Genomic DNA, 19,412 nt, shown 5'->3' with positions numbered 1-19,412 from the left:
AACTTTTTACAAACAGCTCCCTGTTATTTGTGCTGTCAAAAAGAAAAAAAGGCATTTTCACTTTTCTACTTAAAATAAGAGGTAGAGGTTTTCCACAGGGGCACTTAGGGCCTAAAGAAAACACCAGGAATCTGAAAAGCTGCAGAACATTAATGGGAATATATTCCAGTAAACCCTCTAACTTCGTTATTTAAAGGCTTTGTTCTTATGAACACTAAAATCTTTCAATATACTTGGTCAAGAGTAATAGTTAAGAATATGGCCTTGGGATTTAAGCTGTTTAAAAAGACAAAAATAAAGCTGAAATGAAACAATAATGAAAAGAGAAAAGAAGTTTCTGAATACCAAAAAGTCAAAATGTTTCAGAATCTGAATCATTTTCATTGTACCCATCCTCTGTTCCTACGTTGTTACTTAAGGGCTTATTGTAAGAGTTTATGCTACCCACACTGGAGCCATCGCAGAGGTGTGTCCTGCCCAAATTGTCTTTTTTAAAACAAACGAAGTTGAAAGCCGTCATTGAACTGGAAGGAGAAAAAGGCATCATGGTTGCCAAAATGAGTGCCAGGCAGTCAGCCACGTCTTTGTTAGGAGCGCAAGCCAGGGCTGGCGTATGACCTGGGCACAAATGCAGACAAGGCAATGGTTAGTACGAAGGTAGGGCTGAGAACGCACTGAGCATTCCTCATATACATCTCTAGGTGATGTCGTAAGCGGGAGATGTATGTTCAGTTACAATCATGCCAGGCAACAGGGGTATGTTACTTACTTTAAATTAGACATGCTGGGAAAATACACACTTCATGGAGCATTCAAATCATTGTGACCACAACAAGCACTGTATTTTGAAAATCAGGCAGCAAACAGACTTCACAATATGAATAAAAGCACTTGCTAAACAACAGTTCTACAGCACAGACAGTATGATGAATACAGAACACGGGAGTACAGCAACAGGGACAGAAACTGGCTTCAGTTTCTGTGCATATGAACAAGTCTCATTCTGAGAACAATGACTTTCATCAGAACATGAAAGATATTAGTTTAAAAGTATTTTGAAGTAAAAAGCAAAGTATTTTAAAGACTAATCAGTCTTTAAAAGTTGAGTATCAGTTGAGTACTCAGAAAGCAGTTTATTTAGGAATTAGAAAAGAATTAGACTAGTACACATGGTACTTGTTAGCAGGTATGGCTACATGGATGTCACCCAAATTTACATTATATTGGAAGAATAACAACTGTATTCAGAAAGCACAGCACACAATTTAAATGCAAGTTAACAGTATACAGATGTCAGTAAAACAAAGAACTGGGGAGCCAGTGAAGTTTGTCTTCACTACTGTTTAACTTGGCTCCTGCCCTACCACTGCCCCTCAAGCAGCTCTTCGTATATATAAACCTTGGAAACCAGTGTGCTGATTACACTTGCCATCTATACATTTTGCAGGCTGCTGTGTAGTACTCCAGCACTTTCCAACAAAGCCTGCTTTATGATAAGAGCAAACAAAATTTTTTTCCAGATGGCTAAATCTTAGGTGCTGCAGCAACAGTAATTTGAGACAGTGACCACTACTGATATCCTACTGCCTCAAGTAAGCCAAGAACACCTGCAATGTAGGTGAGTTTGGTGGACTAACCTACACCAGACTCACCTACATTGTGTAGTTTCATAGCAAACTACCTGTATTTAAGCACTGACTATAGTGTATGCATATCCTAAGTGACGTTTCCTCTTCTACTGAGGTCTAAGCTTTAAAGTTGTACTGACACAAAGACTGTACTTAAATTCTCTCTTTTAAACAGTATATGCAGTTGTTCCTACAAAAACTAAATATGTCTAAAATTTAAACTCAATTTCCATTCATTACATACGTGCAAATTAGCTGGATCTGTATGCACAATTTTAATGATAAAAGCTGTGGTTAGAAGCTGGTCTGGTTAATTTTTCTGTCCCTTGTCTCTAAAATGAGGTTATGGTCAGATGACTGTGGTGGATCTCATTCATGCAAGTGTACCTAGGTAGCATTTGATTAATAGTAAATACTCACCACTCAAGTTCTTTTCATCCATTGATCTCAAATTTCTTGCAATGATGGGTGAGTATTATTATTGTTATTTTATAGATATGGGAAGATGGAGGTACTGAATTGTTACATTAATGTCAAGTATTGTAAGAAAGACTAGCTTATTTCAGGAAGCCATTTTTGAAAACATTAATTTAGAAGCACAGCTCTCTATGGGCTTTATAATGTTTGGGGAAGGACTTCATTGAGATCTGAAACAAAATTATTGGCTTTATTAACTAATCATGTATTTTTTGAAGCAACAGTAATTTACTTGCATCTTGGATTAGGTCACACAATTGGTAAGCACAAGCTTTGATCTCAGAATGAACTAGGACACAATCAACATATGGTGATGGTTTTCTTCCTACCCATTTAAACATGCGCTGATTGAATGCATAATCCTTAATTCTTCTGCAAGCGTCAGAATTATCCGGTGCCACTTGCATGTTTAGGAAATTCAAGTTACCACTGCACTCAAGCATTAAAAAAGACTAGCTGTTGGCAGTACATGCAAAATGAATAGTAAAAGGGACCACTGTGATGTTTAGAATACATTTTCATATTAAAGAAAAGAAATAGTATCTTTTATTTTATTTTTTTAATAGGTACTCACACAGTTTTTAATAGGTACTCACACAGCTCATTGTCTGTTCTTGGAGGGGTAAAAGCATCAGTGATGTCTATCATCAGCTTTTAAGTCTATTGCTTCAGTCTGTTGTAAAGTTACCTGCTAGGTCTACTGAAGATTGCTGAAGTATATTATTTACTTACCATTTTCGTCTACTGCTAGGACACATGCCCCTTTGGCTAGCAATTTTTCCACCACCATCTTTAAGCCATTTCGTGCAGCAATATGGAGAGGTCTACACAAAAACAACAAATTTCACCTTCAATTTAAAATAGATTTTCTAAAGATAGTTAGGTAATACTTAAAGACAGTGTTTTCCTTCTTTGGATCATTACAATCATTTGTAGATGTTAAATTATACTGCAGCCTTTAAAATAATCATCATGTTTCATACCTATAAAATATATGTGCAAGACAAATATAATTACCTTTACATACATAAAGATTGCTTTATATCTTTCCAGTCTAAAGGCTTTCTTTAAAAATAACTCTAATTTTTCCACTGTTTGCAGAACACAATTGAAATTTTAAAGGAAAATAATCTGACACTGAATAAATGCCTTTGTTCCATCCTTAAGTCTGGCTACTACAGATTGCTCAAAATCATTGTATTGCCTTTATATCCTTGCATGTGTGAATCTCTTGTTAACACAGAGCCACTAGTTTGCTTCTTCCCTGGGTGGACCCTGGGTGGACACCCAGTGCTTCTGTCTGGAGGCAGCTAATAGGAGGGAAAACCAATTTTATATTGGAAGGGGGAAAAAAGGGCTAAGATAGAATGAATTCTTCTGCAAGCACTAGATGATCTGCCACCTAAACTTGTGGTTGAATCTTTTACAATGGAATTCCCCCATACTAGTCAAATAATTGCAGCTGGAGTAAGAATATTGTTGGGTTTTAACTCTGCTGATAATAGATGGTATGGAGGGGCAGTTGTACATAAATATCACCTTAAAAAACCTCTGAAATTAAATGTACCACCTTAAGTCTAAATGAATTATTTAGATCTAAGGTGAAGCTCAAAAAGTTAGGACATGCCAGATGTCTACTTGCATAGTCTGAGGATTAATAGACATTTTGATACAGTCTTCAAATAAATGACCCCGTCTAATTTTTCCACCAGCCCATGTATAGAAGTGGCATCAAAGGAAACAAAATTAAAAGTGAAAATACAATATAAATCTGGTCTTGTCAAGGACAAACACTAAAAAAAAAAAATAAATCAGAAATTTACGTTTTTGTTCAGTGAGAAAATCTGAGACATGAATTTGAAATGTGAAATTGGAATCTTGTTGTAAGTCAAGTGAACTTAGTAGGAGCAGGCTTTACTTACGTCTGCAATGCATTATTTTTTGCATTAATAAGGCTCTGTCTTGTATCTTGTCAAGTATTAGCAAGGCACATTTTCATGACCCTGTAGTTGGAGGGGGACGAAAATAGTGTTAATTTGCTGAAGAATGTAAAACTGTGACAAACAAAATGCTCCATATAAAAATGAAATTTAATAACTCAATTTGAAATACAAAGCATAGTACTCAACATATATGGATATGTAGTAGGTGAACTGGAGGAGCCCTAAAATACCATTTATGAAGTGCCACTGCAAGGATGCTTTAGCATATTGGAAATTTAGACATTTACCTGTCTTTCAATTCTTCACTCCTTATATATGAATTCACCTCCTCAGCTTTCAGAGATTACTATTTCTCTTGAGAGCCATTCAATGGATTATTTATTATAACTACATTAGGACTATAATAACATAGAGATGGTTGAATCTCAGAAATGAATACTGTACTTTCTGGATCTTAAAAGCCTTTTGTGTTATTGATAAGCTACTACAAAATCCCTTCAAGTGTGAGAGCTCTGACAATGCAACTGTGGAAATAATACAGATCTGGGCCTTCTTTCTGATACTGTTTCAGCACAGCAGGTCACAGATGTAGAGCCTACAACTCTGGCATGTGAATAGCTGGCTGAAAGACATTGGGAATTCAGTGAGGCAGTATGCAGATTCAGTACCTGCAGAAACTGGAGTAACACTATTGCACTGGAGTTGAGTCTGTAGCTCAGAGCAAAAGAAAAGGCTCAGAAGGGGGAATTCATCGGGCATTTTTCTTGCAAAAACAGCAATAACAATCGGAAGTAAGAGGAAGAAAGGGTGGGAAGAGACACCACCACCAGTCTTATCAGTGCCTCTGGTTTTACTGCTGTTCCATTAAGAGAAGATTTTGGGTTTCTTCCACAGAAATTGGAGAGTAACTGAAGCTATGCTATTTACAGTGAGATCATTGGGTAAAATCTGAAAGGGTTTTCCATTACTTCTTTTAGTGTTATGTCCTTAGATTTCAGCTGTTGTAAAAGGCACCCATGTCTCTCAATTTACAAAACTTTAATGCAGGCTTGAGAAAAAACTTGGAACAATGTCCTCTTCCTCACCACAAGTTTAATCACCACGTTTCCATTGCAGGAAAAAATCTTAGGAGTATAAAAACACACACACACACTTACAGACAGACTGTGACAAGAATAGAAGCATACAGAGATCTTCAACTTACTTTACTGCTAGCCAAGTGCAAAGGCGTATTCGACTCCTTATCTTTTAATGTCAAGTCAGCCTTGGCAATGTTCACCAAAAAGTCTGAGGTATAGAAAAGAAATCAATGAACAAACCCAATGGGCAGACAAACTTGTAAAATAGAGGGGAAAAAATTACTATTTCAGTATATGTGTGCATGCACGCTACTCAGTTAAGCCTGTATGTGATGTAAGCTTTATGAACATGCAATGGCAATAATGAATGAGAACAGACTAATCTTGTGCAGTTAATCAGCAAGCAAGGGCAGAGCTAACAGTTCATTCACTGTGCCCCAAACTGTCAAACGTATACAAAAACATGTACATTTTGAAGTTTATTTATGAACCTCCCCATCTGTGAATCAGCAAATTCTGCCTGAATCACCTCCTAAGAACAACTGTGGCTCCTGCTTTGAGAGGACTAAGTGGATATAAAGAATTCAGCAGTCTGTGCTGTTGAAGCTAAAGAAAAGGGAATTCTGTTAAGTCAATATGATCCTAATCTGTATGCCTGTAGTATATAGTCTAGTCTGGAAAACCAGCTGCTGATAGCTGCCTTTTGAAACATAGGACTTCCCATAATGGAGCAGAGGAAAAGGTTACATAATCTTTTTCACACATGCAGTTTTACTGCTCCATAAAATCAAGGGAGTAAACAAGGGAATAGAATTACTGCTCCCCTCATGCTCCTTACAGTGTGCTTTTAGGAGGAAGTAAGACACAAGTTTGTTCCTGTAAATGTTCACCAAGTCTGCTGAGAAACAATGGCTGAGGAGGAAAAGAAATTATTTACAGATGTAAAAGTAGCTTCTCAGAGACAGCCACATAATTTATTTTCCTTCCCTAGTTTTCATGGGGAAAAAATGATTACTTATTTGGGATGGTCACTGCAGTAGCATTCACCCTTTGAGACAAACGGAGGATGTACTTACCTACAGCACTTGTGTGACCGTTCTGAGCTGCCATCATGAGTGGTGTTTTTCCTGCATGATCCGCAGCATTCACTTGTGCGCTGTGACTCAGAAGGAGCTGGAGGCACTCCACGTGATTTGCGAAGGCTGCTGCATGAAGGGGTGTTCTGTGGGGAAAGTGACATGACCACAGCTGTTGCTAAGGAATGGCAATATTCCTGTTAGATTACCTGCCCATGAACCTGGAAGTGCAAGCCATTTTTTAACTTGTTTTCCTACAAAACTTGAAGTTATCACCAGGGGAAAGCTATAGAGTAGCAGCAGCTGAAGTAAATTAAATAATAGTTACAGTGTCTGTCCTGGTGCAGCATCAACTTTAAAAACAGGGAAGCAGGAGGTAGATATGACAGTGTGGAAAATCTCAGAACCTCATATTAGCAGCGTATTTATTTAACAGAGCATAGTGTGTGACACAAAAAGCGGTGTAATCCCGCAGTCTTATCCATCCAATTTTACTCTTCAACAAGCCTAAGATGGGAAGAAACCATTAGAAAAGAACAGATCCATTACTAAAAAAACCTAAAGTATTTGAAGTTATAATCAAAGATGCTGCACAACAACAGCATTAATATAAAAGGCAGAAGGAATGCAATCCATTTTGAAGGTTATCAGTTTCACAAGGCTGAGACACTAGAATTTGTTCACTGTCTCCCTGTAGCATTTTGAGTCTGAAGCATGACTAATAGAGAAGAAAGATAGTTGGTACACAGCCCAGCTCATAGTCATACATCAGGTTTTCTTATCAGAAGAGGTGAGATGGTCTTAGCCTTACAGGAGTAAGTGATCACTGTTACTGAAGGTCTTGAATTTGGTTTAATTAAACAATAAACAGCCTGCAGTCATGGATGTTCTGCACAAACAAAATACTCTTTCTTCTGTATTCTTTTCATATGTACTATGAAACTGAGTACTTCCATAGTATTCCTGCTTCAAGTGAGCCACCATTTAACTTTGTTGCAGTGTATCTGCCCTCAAAGAGTCAGCACGGCAAGTCTTAGCTCAACCAAGATAGTTCAGAGGTTCAGAAAGAACTGCGAAAAATACTAGATGGATTTGTGAAATGCAGTTTGTTTAAGAAACTATTACCTTCCTTTGTCATCTTCACAATTGACAATGCTGGCATCGATGGCTCCGATGAGCAGTGATGCACAGTTTTCATGATCATTGATTCTGCCAAAAAAAGTAATTTTCAGAAAGGTAAAATGTCTTCATCTTTACCCATTTTACAATATTAATTCCCTTTACTTCCATTAATATTTTTACTGGTTATCCTAACATACCTTTGCCTTCATGCTTTCAGTCACATTTCTGAATATTCATGATCTCTCCACTTAACCAAACTACACGTGCAACTATGGATTTCAATCTCTAAAAGCAAAGCTGATCCTGCAGTACACTATGGTAACTGAAAAGGTAATTGGAAGTGCTGCACAAACCTAGGATTAAAACCTTAGTATCTTAAAATCTTTTAGTTTATACGTCAAATACACCTGGATCTGGAAAGCACTCGATCAAGGCACTTTTCTTCAAAGCTGTCATTTGAAATTCGGTTTCAAACACTATGTTTCAGCCACAAAGACCTTAGTTTTAAGTAGAATAAAAGCAGTGCTTTCTATATGCTTTTATGTTTTAATAAGTATAGGCATAACTCATGATAACCACCACTTTTTGTTGTTCATAAGTAATATGAGAACTTTGTATATAGAATTTGCCTCTAAAGCTGATTGGTCCCTTTGGCTAGGATCTGAGTAAGGAATACCAAACCTTTAAGACGTGAGATTATCTCAGAAGGAAAAAAGACCATGAGGAAAATCAGACTGGAAAACACTCAGCTGAGGATGTCTTGGCAAAAACATGGCCTGCACAAAACACAATTGTGGCGTGACATAGATGCTTCTTTCAAAGTCCTTCCTTCATTAAGGCTTTGTTTCTATTGCTAAAAAAGGATCACCTTGATTCTGACCAATATATTAACTTTCAGCTTCTGGCTTTCAAAGGAACCTCAAAAGCTCAATACATCCACAGACCAAAGCACTATAGCCTAGGTCATGGCCTGAGAAAGGAAGAGCTATAAAGTTCCACCCTGTGTGAAAAAAAGGCATAGGTGTGTAATTGTCAGCAAGGGAAAAGAAACTAGAAAGGGAGCAGAAATGCAGCTCTTTAATTGTAAGCTGATATTTTATCAAAAAGCCTAAATGTAAGACATTTATGCAAACATACTCTTTAGTCTGCCACTTTTGCAGCAGAAGCATTAGGACAATTTAATGATCAGCCTTAAAATAACCTCAAAAAAAGCATGACTTTCTTCTCATACTGCTACTTCTTCCAGACATATCCTAAACCAACAGATCTGTGTTAGGTACTGGAGATTTCTACTTACACAGCACAGTGCAATGGGGAGAAGCTATTACCATAGAATGTGCGGAAAAATTTTTGTTCCAATAGTACCTCTATGCAGTTTTCATGACCTGTAAGAGATCAGACACAGGTAATTCACGTCATTCATATTAGGCTTATACAGATTAGAATTTAATATGTGAAGTTCCAAGTTGAACACAATGTGTATATAATAACAAATGTGATAAAATAATAAACAATAATAACAAATGTGATAAAATAAAAACAGATCCAAGCTACTATTAGCATTTATTGAGAAAAGAGGAAAGGGAAAAACAGTCTCTTTTTTAAGTGATGTTCTATAAATTGCTTTATGCATCTCCAAAGATGATCTTAACTGATTACATGGTTTAACATGGTTTAGTGGGACGTGTCCCTGCCCATGGCAGGGGGGTTGGAACCAGATGATCTTAAGGTCCTTTTCAACCCTAACTATTCTATGACTTTATGATACTGAGAAGCTTTGTCCTCATATTTAGCAACAAGATCAGATGATCCAGTTTAGAATAATCAGTTCAGAATAGCCATCTATTCATGTGGTGTTCACATCAATAAATAAGAAGGTGACTGCTTAAAGGAGCATTCCTGGACTCACAGAAATCAATTTCATCATTGACATCAGTAAAACCAGAACTTCCCCCTGGCCTCCTGTGACAGGGATTAGATGAGTTGCAAAGCCACTAGGAGGTAATGCTGTAATTTCCCTGGGTTCTGAGCTGAAGGGCAAACAGAGCAAATGCTAACTATGGAGAGCAAGTAGAGGAGAGATAATTTGCTTCTTCATTTCAAGCTTCTCAAAGTGTTAGGTTGCTTCCCTAAAACTGAGGCCACATTTGAACTAAGCCCACAGGGAGAATCTTACCGTTGTAACAAGCCCAGTGCAGTGGTGTATAACCTTGATTATCTTTCAAACTGCAGTCTTCCTCTGAAAGTGCTATCTGCAGTAATTCACTTAGCCAAGTGGCGTGACCCAGAGCTGCTGCAAAGTGCAGAGGTGTTCTGCCTCTGGCATCTTTACATAAAATAGATACTTCTTTCTCTAACAGCATCTGAACACACTCTTCATGCCGGTCATAATCTGGTAACAGAGAAATGAGTAAAGAGGTTGACATAAAACAGATTCTTGGACAGGAAATATGGAATAGGATTGATGCCTGTGAACATGAGATGGCCTGGATGGGATTCAGAAAACAGAAATGAAAGCTCCTTTTCTCCCATGAGTACCTGTGATAACTGATATATTGAAATACACTTGGCACTGTCTTTCAAAGGCTTTCTGTGGAAGAGACTCCACTAAGTGAGGTACAAAACCAAAGAGGAGTTTAAGACTAAGGAAACAGATGAAATAGGGGTGAAGTTCAGAAAACCTGAGTCTGACTTCTCAAATCATGTATGAATGTGAGGGAAGAACTGTGGAAAAAAGGGATCAACTATATCATCAGAAATAGGAAAAGCTGCTTTTACAGCTGGCCAGCTACTATATCAATGACCTCTGTATCATATGTAAGTTAACTACTTTGGTGTTCTGAGCATGTTAACGCATCACTATCAATACAGAACTTATGCCATAGCTTTTATTATGTGCTGGACTCCTAAGCAGAACTGCTCACTGCAGTCATCAGGGAGTTCTGTGTAAGTATCGCCTCTTGCATCAACTTTACATTGGCTAAGAAGGTGACTCCCAGCAAAGGTATGCCTCAAGTTTCACTGCCTCTATTAAAAACTTGAGCTTTACATTATTTACGCCACCTCCCTGAGAAAAATGGAATAACTGCTGGGCAGGTCTTTTAAAGAGATTATTTTCGGAATTCATAGGTGCTTGGTTCTAAGAATAACAATTGCTATTGTAAGTACCTAGAGCCAAGAAAAAATGGTCTCATCAGTAGTTCAGCTAATCACTTGAAGCAAACAAGAAAGAAAGTCAAAAGCAGAGCATTACTGAGAGTGGATCTGTCCTGCTTTTTACCTCATTGACTGTGTGTGGTTATATTTCCAATCATTTACAGTATTTCCTACATGCATTATCTCTGTATTTATGAGTGAGTTGTACTCACAGTAAAACAAATAAGTAAGAATTGTAAAAATTAAGTCACCCCTCGATGTAAAGCTGTGCATCCCAGGAGATCAGCTGCATCTACAGATGCTTCTTTTTCAAGTAATAAAGAAACAGCATCAATGTGCCCATACGCCACTGCAAGCATCAGTGGGGTTCTAGAAAAAGACAAAACCAGACCAGTCACAGTTATAAAATGACATGCTACTTCCTAATGCTAACTTACAGGAATAGAAGGATCAGGAAGTCCTGCATTTCTCTCCATTCCGAAGCACAATCCTGTTTCTTTCTCTCTATGTAACACCCAAGTGAAGACCTTTTCTATGAAGTTATTAAGATGTTTAACAACCAACTACCATGACTGAAATACAAACTCAATTGTAAGCCATTTACAGAGCAACATTATTCAAAACAATCTGTTGTCTTAATAACCTACAGTTACTGTCACCTCCATGAGCTTTACAATACCCAAGCGCTGTGAATGAATGTCCTGCTAGCCACCAAGATGAAAACCACCCAAAGCATTTCTTGTGCAAGTGCTGCACGATTGCATGGGACATGAGGAAAACAGAATTTGGACTAACATATCTTCCATTTGTTTCTGAAGAGATCTATTCTCCTTCTATATTTAGATAGACTAATACCATTTAAAACTATATGTACAGTCAGGTATGTTCCAGGCACCCCACGAGTTTTTCAAACTATTCAAGTCATATTTTCACTTCAAAATATACGTTATTGTTGCTTTATAACTGGCATTTAATGAAAAACAGAATTTTTGTAGCAACATCTCAGATGCATGTGTCACCTCGAATAAACATTCTGTCCCACTGCACCAGCCTGATATACCAAGTAAACCCTGGAACGGCAGTGTTTGATAAAGAGCAAGACTCTATAGAAACATCTTAGGAGCTTGTTAGTTTCTATTGAATCTGTTCCCCAGCATCTATGAACAATTGTTTAACGTATGATGCAGAGCCTCAGATTTATGTACAATCCTCTTCAAATGGCTTAGGTCAACTGAATATGTATGTTATAATCTCTGCCAGAATCTATAAGGATAAGTACAGGAAATAGAGTATTTCGATTTTGGTGAGAAATCCGAGATGCTGTTTGAATCACAGAGCTGAAAAAAACCCCATCACAAATAAAACTTACTGTCCTTTGGCGTCTGTCACATCAGGGTTGTCTGCAACTTCCAACAACAACCTTAAACAAGGTGTATGGCCGTTAATGACTATAAAGGGAAAAAAAAGGCATGTTCAATTAAAATGTGTTTAATTTCGGACATTTTTCCACTGGAATGTTTATGGATAAGAAATTTTCTTATAAACAAAATATTCCACAGTATAAGAAACTAATATTCACACAATTTTCATGTAACTTGTGCATGTGAAATGGTGATCTGTTATTTCCCTGACCTCAACAAGGATTAAGTCCCTTATACAAAAATCCCACATGAGTAAAGCGGAGATTGTGATTTTCCGTACTGAGAAGATTCTACTAAACCAGACAGCATTTCAGAATCCCACAGACTGAGCAGGAAGACAAGGCTTTTTGTTATCAGGTTTGGAACCACAGCAGGAAGTACCTGATCAAAGCTCTTGCTTCTTGTGTGCACTGTACAAGCAAGGTCTTCAGTGCTGCTAGGAAAACAGAAGCATCTGCACAGAATGACCAACCACACACATGTCATATTTGTAACAGCTCGTCACTCCAGAGACTAAAATTCCCTTTGGGTTTTTCCTCTCATTTAATGCCATTGGAAGCCACAGCTGCTTCTCAAAACTGGAACTTTCATTTTAAAATGTAAGCCACTGCTGTTTAAACAGCTCTGAGTTACTATGTTCTGCAGGGCCTGACACTGGAAGCCCATCTGTGTGTCAGCTGGCTTAAAGGCTTCAGCCTTTTATGGGATGAAGAGATCAGTATTTTCTTCTTTGAAAACCAGTAATACATGTACTCCGTAGCTATGGATCATGTTTTTATTACAGCAAGTCATGCATTCACACTGCCTACACCCTGTGGCTGAGGCAGAACCCTTGGACACCACCTCTGTCACATCACATTTAAATAACTCATCCAAGAACAATCTTAGTTGCTCTAACCAGACAAATAAAGGACTTTTTAAGCTATTTACCACTAAGTGATGCCATATACGTAACATGTAGGCAGCTCTGCAGGGCTGATGAGTCACTGGCTTAGGGGAGAAAAGAGATCTGTTCTTTCTCCCAGTGGGAGGAAGAGAAATCATGACTTGTTCAACCAATGTCTGACAAGGGGGTTGGTAAATTAACTTTAGAACAGACTCTCCCAGAAACACTTAGGAGCTGACCCAGTGACTGCAAAGCATTACAGACCTTGCAGGGAACATTAGCTTTACCAGCAGAGCTACAACACTAACCCTAGGGGAACATCCACAATGGATTCCCCAAGCTACCCAGGGGAAAGACTGGTGGTAATAAAATTACACAGGGAACATATAATTTTGGCTAAGGAAATTCTCCATATGATGAGGTCAGAGGCAGTCTCTTCCCTCAGGGGGATAGGCAGAAAAAAGAACTACTTCATTAGGTGATTTCTCTACTGAGGTTACAAATCCCCTCACTGAATGGAGCTCTGCAGATTCCTGTAATCCAATCCACCACCTCAGGCCACCATAACTGCCATTGCGTTGTGTAATTAGAAGGAATGAAGGCAAACGTTGTTGCAGGGGATGGGCACGCTTGCCACCTTGGCTCTTCCCAGTGCACTGCATTGCACTGGTATTCACTTTTGTGTGTGCAAATGTACAAGGGATTTATTCCATAGGAATGCCCTTTGAGGTATCAAAATATCCCAATTTACCTCTTGCACTGTGAATTAAAGCCACTGCAAGCAGCAGTGGCAGCACACAGTGTCTGGTTTGTGGTATCACTTTGGTCCTAAGCACAATGTAGTGCTGTGAAACGGCGTAATAAAACCCATCAGTTGCAAGTGGCTTATGGAGTAGTTGGTGATAGGAGCTTTGTTGGGGGTCGAGCATGGGCGCTTTAACAGGCCTACAGCAAGCTGTGAGAAAGTGAACCTCTGACCCATGCTAAAAGAAGAAGCGTCAGGTCAGCAAAACAGGAACGCAATAACAAGATGCCAGAAGCATGATGTAACGCTAAGCTGAAGCGAAGGTGTGAAACCATCAGGAGAGGCAAAGTGGAGCGTGTACCTCTCGTGGGCAAAGTGAAGCAGCCAATCAAGTAATGCGTGATTGCGTGTAAGACAGTATATTAAGAGCAGCCTTGTAATCAATAAACGTAGCATTTTGTGAACCTACATCGTATCGGTGTTTTCTCCCCTCCACCTGGCCGCGGCATTCTGGTGACCCCGACGTGATACCAGGAGAGAGAGAGACCGCGGACGAGAGAAGGTGGAGATCCCGGCTGCCCGAGAGAGTCAGAAAAGAGCTCAAATTACGTGGCCACGGCTGACCGGTGAGTCAGGCAGACTGCGGTCTGGTTCGGGATGGGTTTCGCTGTATCAGCGATAGAAAAGGCTACGATAGAAGGATTGCTATGCGTAGCGAGAAAACAGGGTAATCAATACCCCGACGGGAACCTGTGGACTTTTGTATTTTGGTGCCGACGAAGGGGTTGTTAGAAATACGGGACAGTTATTCTCCAAAGATCAATGGCGTAAGATAGGGGAAGAACTGTGGGAGTCGGTGAAGCTTTTAATCTCGAGACTTGGGAGAAAATTACTAAGGAAGAAGCGCCCTGATTTATGGATGTTTTCAGTCCTTCTTAAGGTGAAGGAGCAACCGTTAAAGAGACAGACCTAAAGTTAATGTTGAAATGGTCGAAGACACATTACCCAGAGATTTATGAGTCTACCGGATTTTGAGATATCCTTGTGGAATGGGGCAAGAGTTAAGCTGTGGAATGCAGCCACGAAAGGCAATGAAGCTGTGAAGGAGTTAAGCTGTGGAATGCAGCCACGAAAGGCAATGAAGCTGTGAAAGGAGTTAAGCTGTGGAATGCAGCCACGAAAGGCAATGATGCTGTGAAAAGTTTGTTAGTCATTTGGAGAACTGTTTTAGAGATGTTAAAGTCAAAAAATTAGATCATGGAGACCATTGTGCCCCCCCTCCCCCCCAAACCTCCGCTGGTTGCTGCCCTGGCTGTGAAGACTGAAGATGAGGATGAAGATGATCCTTTCGACTCAGGCCTATTGACCCCGAGAAGGAGCCTGTGCACGTTCATCATTTTGCTGTTGCTGATCCTGAGATCCTGACGCCTGATAATGCCGATGCTGAACCTGGATGGTGCTTTTGACCTGGAGCCTATTCATCCGAAAAGAAGCCTGATTTATATCCCCCATATCCTCATGATAAATGGTAGCTGTAAAGGAGAAGTGAGATGGGTGGGGAATGTGGATGTATTGCACGTTTCCCGTGGTGTGTGTGCTTCCCACCTGAGATGGGAAGGTCTCCTTGTATGCTCTTATCAGGGGTAATCGGGCAGAATGTGTCAGACCTGGAGTTGGGACCCCATATACACTCTCTTGATACGGTCTCTCTGTGATACTCATGTACTTGAAGTTGGTAAACATAAGTATGTCCATGTTTCTATCTACCCTTGGAGACCTTTATAGATATTGCTGGCAACTTCTTCCAACATAGGCTGGCCACCTGTGTTGGAATGAGTGTTCATTTTGGTCAGTAAAAAAGCCCAAGCCTCATGCGATGTGAGGGAGGCAGAGCCTCTGCGGGGACGCCTGCTAAGGTTGAGCCTGCCACCTCGCACTGCAATGATGCTTTCTCGGAGCTGGTTTCCTGATAGTCTTTACAGGGTCCTTGTGCCACGTCACTGTATGTGGGACTGTGCAGTGGGAACAATGATTGTCTGGATTTTGTGTTTCAAATACTGTAGTTGTGTGCAGTGTGCTTGTGGGATCCCACATATGTGCATATATGTGTGTGGTCTGTGTCTGTGTGTGTGTGATGAGGGCAGACCAGTGTTCTGTATATTTTTTGTTGTCAGGTTCATGTAAAAGTTTTAACAGGTAGCAGTTTAACCTTTCGGGCGAGGAAAAGGTTAATGCAAAAGTGCAGTTGCCGATAGGCCGGTGATTTTAGCTGTGCAAAGCAGGGTGAGCGACTTTAAAAAAAAAACAAAAAAAAAAAAAACAAAAAAAACCCCAAAAACAGAAAACAAAACAAAAAAAAGATGGAAAAAAAAGAAAAAAAAATAGAAAAAAAAGAAAAAAATAGAAAAAAAATTTAAAAAAATAGAAAAAAAATAGAAAAAAAATAAATAGAAAAAAAGGGTAATGATAACACATTCTAGCTGTTATTAATGACTGTAGTTTTGATGTATATTGCTTAAAGCTTGTTTTCCAGACAATATGCATGTGTAATCAAAAAAAAAAAAAAAAATCACTTGAGGGGCAACTGAAAATTAACACCTTGAATATGCATGCTTGTAAAGTAGCTATTATTAGAGGTTGTGATTTTGCATATAAAACCACCTGTATTTACTAGCCAGTTGCTAATAAGAAACTATACCTTGTATTGTATGGAATTGTCACTTGTGAAAGAGATGTTAGAGCATGTAGATTTGCAGTAGCTGCTAGAAAATGCTAAGGTAAAAGCTAGAAAGATTCTAAGATTATGATAGTGTTATAAAGCAGATAATGGAACAAATTAAGAGGGTGGGAGAACTCCACTGGTAAGAATTTCTTTGGTTAGTCACTCGCTGCCATCAGCATCTTCAACATGCTGATGCGCTCTGTGATAGTTACTCTGCTAATGTAAATCTGTGTGTGCTTTGCTGTAGTAGTGACTTGTTACTGGGTAAAGCAGGTGAAACTCTGCATTGACAACAAGGTGCAAGGACTGAGATTGACCAAATGCCTGCTGCCACAGTTAAGGGCAAGACTGGGTTGGCCTCTGTGTCTGCAACCAAGAAGAACCTTTAGCTCTGCTGCTGGCTGCAACCAGCAGGTGTAGAGCAGTGGAGACACATGCCATGCCAGACCTCGATGTGAGGGATGGCCTCCACTGTTATCAGAGAGCCATCCAGGAGAAAAGGGTAGGCCCAGCTGTGTACAACTATCAACAGGACATACTGACTGCCAGCGAAAAGTATAAAGCCACAGAACAACATAAAGAAACAGCAGTGGTAGAAATCTTTGTAAAATCTTTGTAATATCTGTTCTATTATGTGTGACCATGGGTAATGGACAATTATACTGAGCACATCTGTTAAATCCCAATTATTCCATCCTGTTACATGGTGTGTAGGATTTCACTGGTATGCCACATGTTATAAAGGTTCAAGTGACTTCAAATCAGACCAGTCTTACTGAAATAATGCTACCTAGAGTAGTGGGTTGTAATGTTACACAAGTCCAGCAGTGATAGTAGCAGACATACGAAATTGTAAAAAAACTTTTAGTAAAACTAAAAAGGGGGGAGATGTGGAGACAGTGTTCTCACAGGAGAATGGATATTTGGTACATGAGGTCTGAATAACTCTGAGGGATACAGCAAGGCCGTGAGAGGCCCGAGGAAGCCTAAGCAAGCAAGATAAGAAGAAGCTGTAATTCACTGAGTTATGAGAACTGGGACTGTTGGCAAGTGTTCGAGGTCAAGTTCTCACACCTGTGCTTAACCAATTATATGTTAGTCACTAAGGGTCTTCAAGACAAGTATCCAATCATGATATGCCAAATTGCTGTAGGTGTGTGTAAGCAATAGTATATAAGGAGTTAAAGCTTTGCAATTAATGGCTTTTTGTCTGCTCAGAAAAAAAAAAAAAAAAAAAAAAAAAAGGGGGAGTGTAACTCCTTGACTGTTAACACTGTACAGTTTACTTTCTGCAGCTGCTTCACATCCCCTTTGCATTAGAATGCTTCTGGGCATGTGTTGTATGACTCTTTCTGATCATTCTGAATCTATTCACAAGAAATTGTTTGAACTTAAAGAAAATACTGTAGAAACAAATCCTATAGACTCTTGGTTAAAATCGTTAGGAATAAGTAGTTGGTTAAGGAGTTTAATCATGATGTTTAGCGGACCAATAATGATTATGTTGTTAATTTTGTTTTTTGGACCTTGCTTGTTACAATGTATTATGCAACGCATGCAGCAGATGACTAACGCTTATTTGAAAAAAAGAGGGGGAGATGTTGGGGGTCGAGCATGGTGCGCTTTAACAGGCCCTACAGCAAGCTGTGAGAAAGTGAACCTCTGACCCCAGGCTAAAAGAAGAAGCGTCAAGGTCAGCAAAACAGGAACGCAATAACAAGATGCCAGAAGCATGATGTAACGCTAAGCTGAAGCGAAGGTGTGAAACCAATCAGGAGAGGCAAAGTGGAGCGTGTACCTCTCTGTGGGCAAAGTGAAGCAGCCCAATCAAGTAATGCGGTGATTGCGTGTAAGACAGTATATTAAGAGCAGCCTTGTAATCAATAAACGGAGCATTTTGTGAACCTACATCGTATCGGTGTTTTCTCCCCTCCACCTGGCCGCGGCAAGCTTTACTCCTGAGTTAATTTCCACAGAACTCTGCATAGCTCTTGAATGTAAGCTTCTAAACTTACATCTTAATGGGTATTAACCCAAAGTGCACTTATCTCACATTTGAAGGCCTCCAAATTAATAACAGTGATAAATTTCCTTTGCTAAGAGTTCATTCAACCTGCCTGTGCAGTGTTTTTTCCTTCTGCTTAAGGCACATGGTCCCTTGTCAGTCTGTCATTCCCATGAGCAGAACTTCCTTGCCCTTTTTTTTTATTACCCACCTAACTTGATTTGCTTCACTGCACATTTCAAGAACATTTTCCTTCTGTCCCCTGTGTTGCTTTTAATCCAAGGAGAAAAATTACCACAGACAGGAAAACTCTATGGTGCATCTTCCTACAGCTGTTACATAGAAGGCACTCATAGCACAGTGATGCAGGCAATTAAAAAATAAGGCAGGAAAAAACAACCCACATTCGTAATTTTGCATAAAGGTAAGAAATCTGCATATTAAAATAACACCTTCTCTTGAACAAATCTACTGAATCTTATTCAAAAGATTTATTCAACAAAGTTATATTTTAAGTCAGAGCTGCTAAAAAACCTAGCAGCAACAAAGAACTTTGGTGCCATTTGCTTTTCTCAGTGTTGCAGAACTCTCGACAACTCAAGCTGTGACAAGACACCTATGTCACTGTAACCAAATGTCTGAACAATTTCAGAAACACTGCTATAGTGACAATGTACCAGACAAAGCCACACTTTGTTCATCATCATGACCCATCCCTGGCAGTGTTCAAGGCCAGGTGAGATGGAGCTTCGAGCAACCTGGTCTAGTGGAAGGTGCCCCTGCGTGTGGCAGGGGGTTGTGACTGGATGGGCTTTAAGGTCCCGTTAACCCAAACCCTTCTGTGATGCTATGATTCTGTGTACATGCATTTCAATGCAAACAAGACTAAAAGATAAACAGAAAGACAATGAAGCCTGTCTTAACTAACAAATTAATTTGCCCTGAAAATGTTATCCAATGAAGTATTAATGTTACTTCCCACTAGAGGTCACTGCTATGCTGCACCGAGCCCCTCGATGAACAGCCAGAGAAGCAAGGTTCCCTTTGGCACCTTTGTATTTACCTGTCGGGTACCTATTAAATAATAACCTTTAAATAAATGGCAAATTCCACATTCTCCAGTTAATCAGGCACGTTGCATTATTAAACACT

The 19,412-nt window shown here is 39.4% G+C and overlaps 1 pseudogene; it reads right to left on the bottom strand.

The window, feature by feature from the left end:
• Positions 1-329: 329 nt before the first annotated feature.
• Positions 330-19,412, bottom strand: part of LOC117438483 (serine/threonine-protein phosphatase 6 regulatory ankyrin repeat subunit B-like) — a 66,818-nt pseudogene continuing 47,735 nt past the window's right edge.

Source organism: Melopsittacus undulatus, unplaced genomic scaffold (assembly GCF_012275295.1).
Source record: "Melopsittacus undulatus isolate bMelUnd1 unplaced genomic scaffold, bMelUnd1.mat.Z mat_scaffold_357_arrow_ctg1, whole genome shotgun sequence".
NCBI lineage: Eukaryota > Metazoa > Chordata > Aves > Psittaciformes > Psittaculidae > Melopsittacus > Melopsittacus undulatus.
Note: the sequence above shows the minus strand (reverse complement) of the source record. Positions and strands in the feature narration are given on the sequence as shown.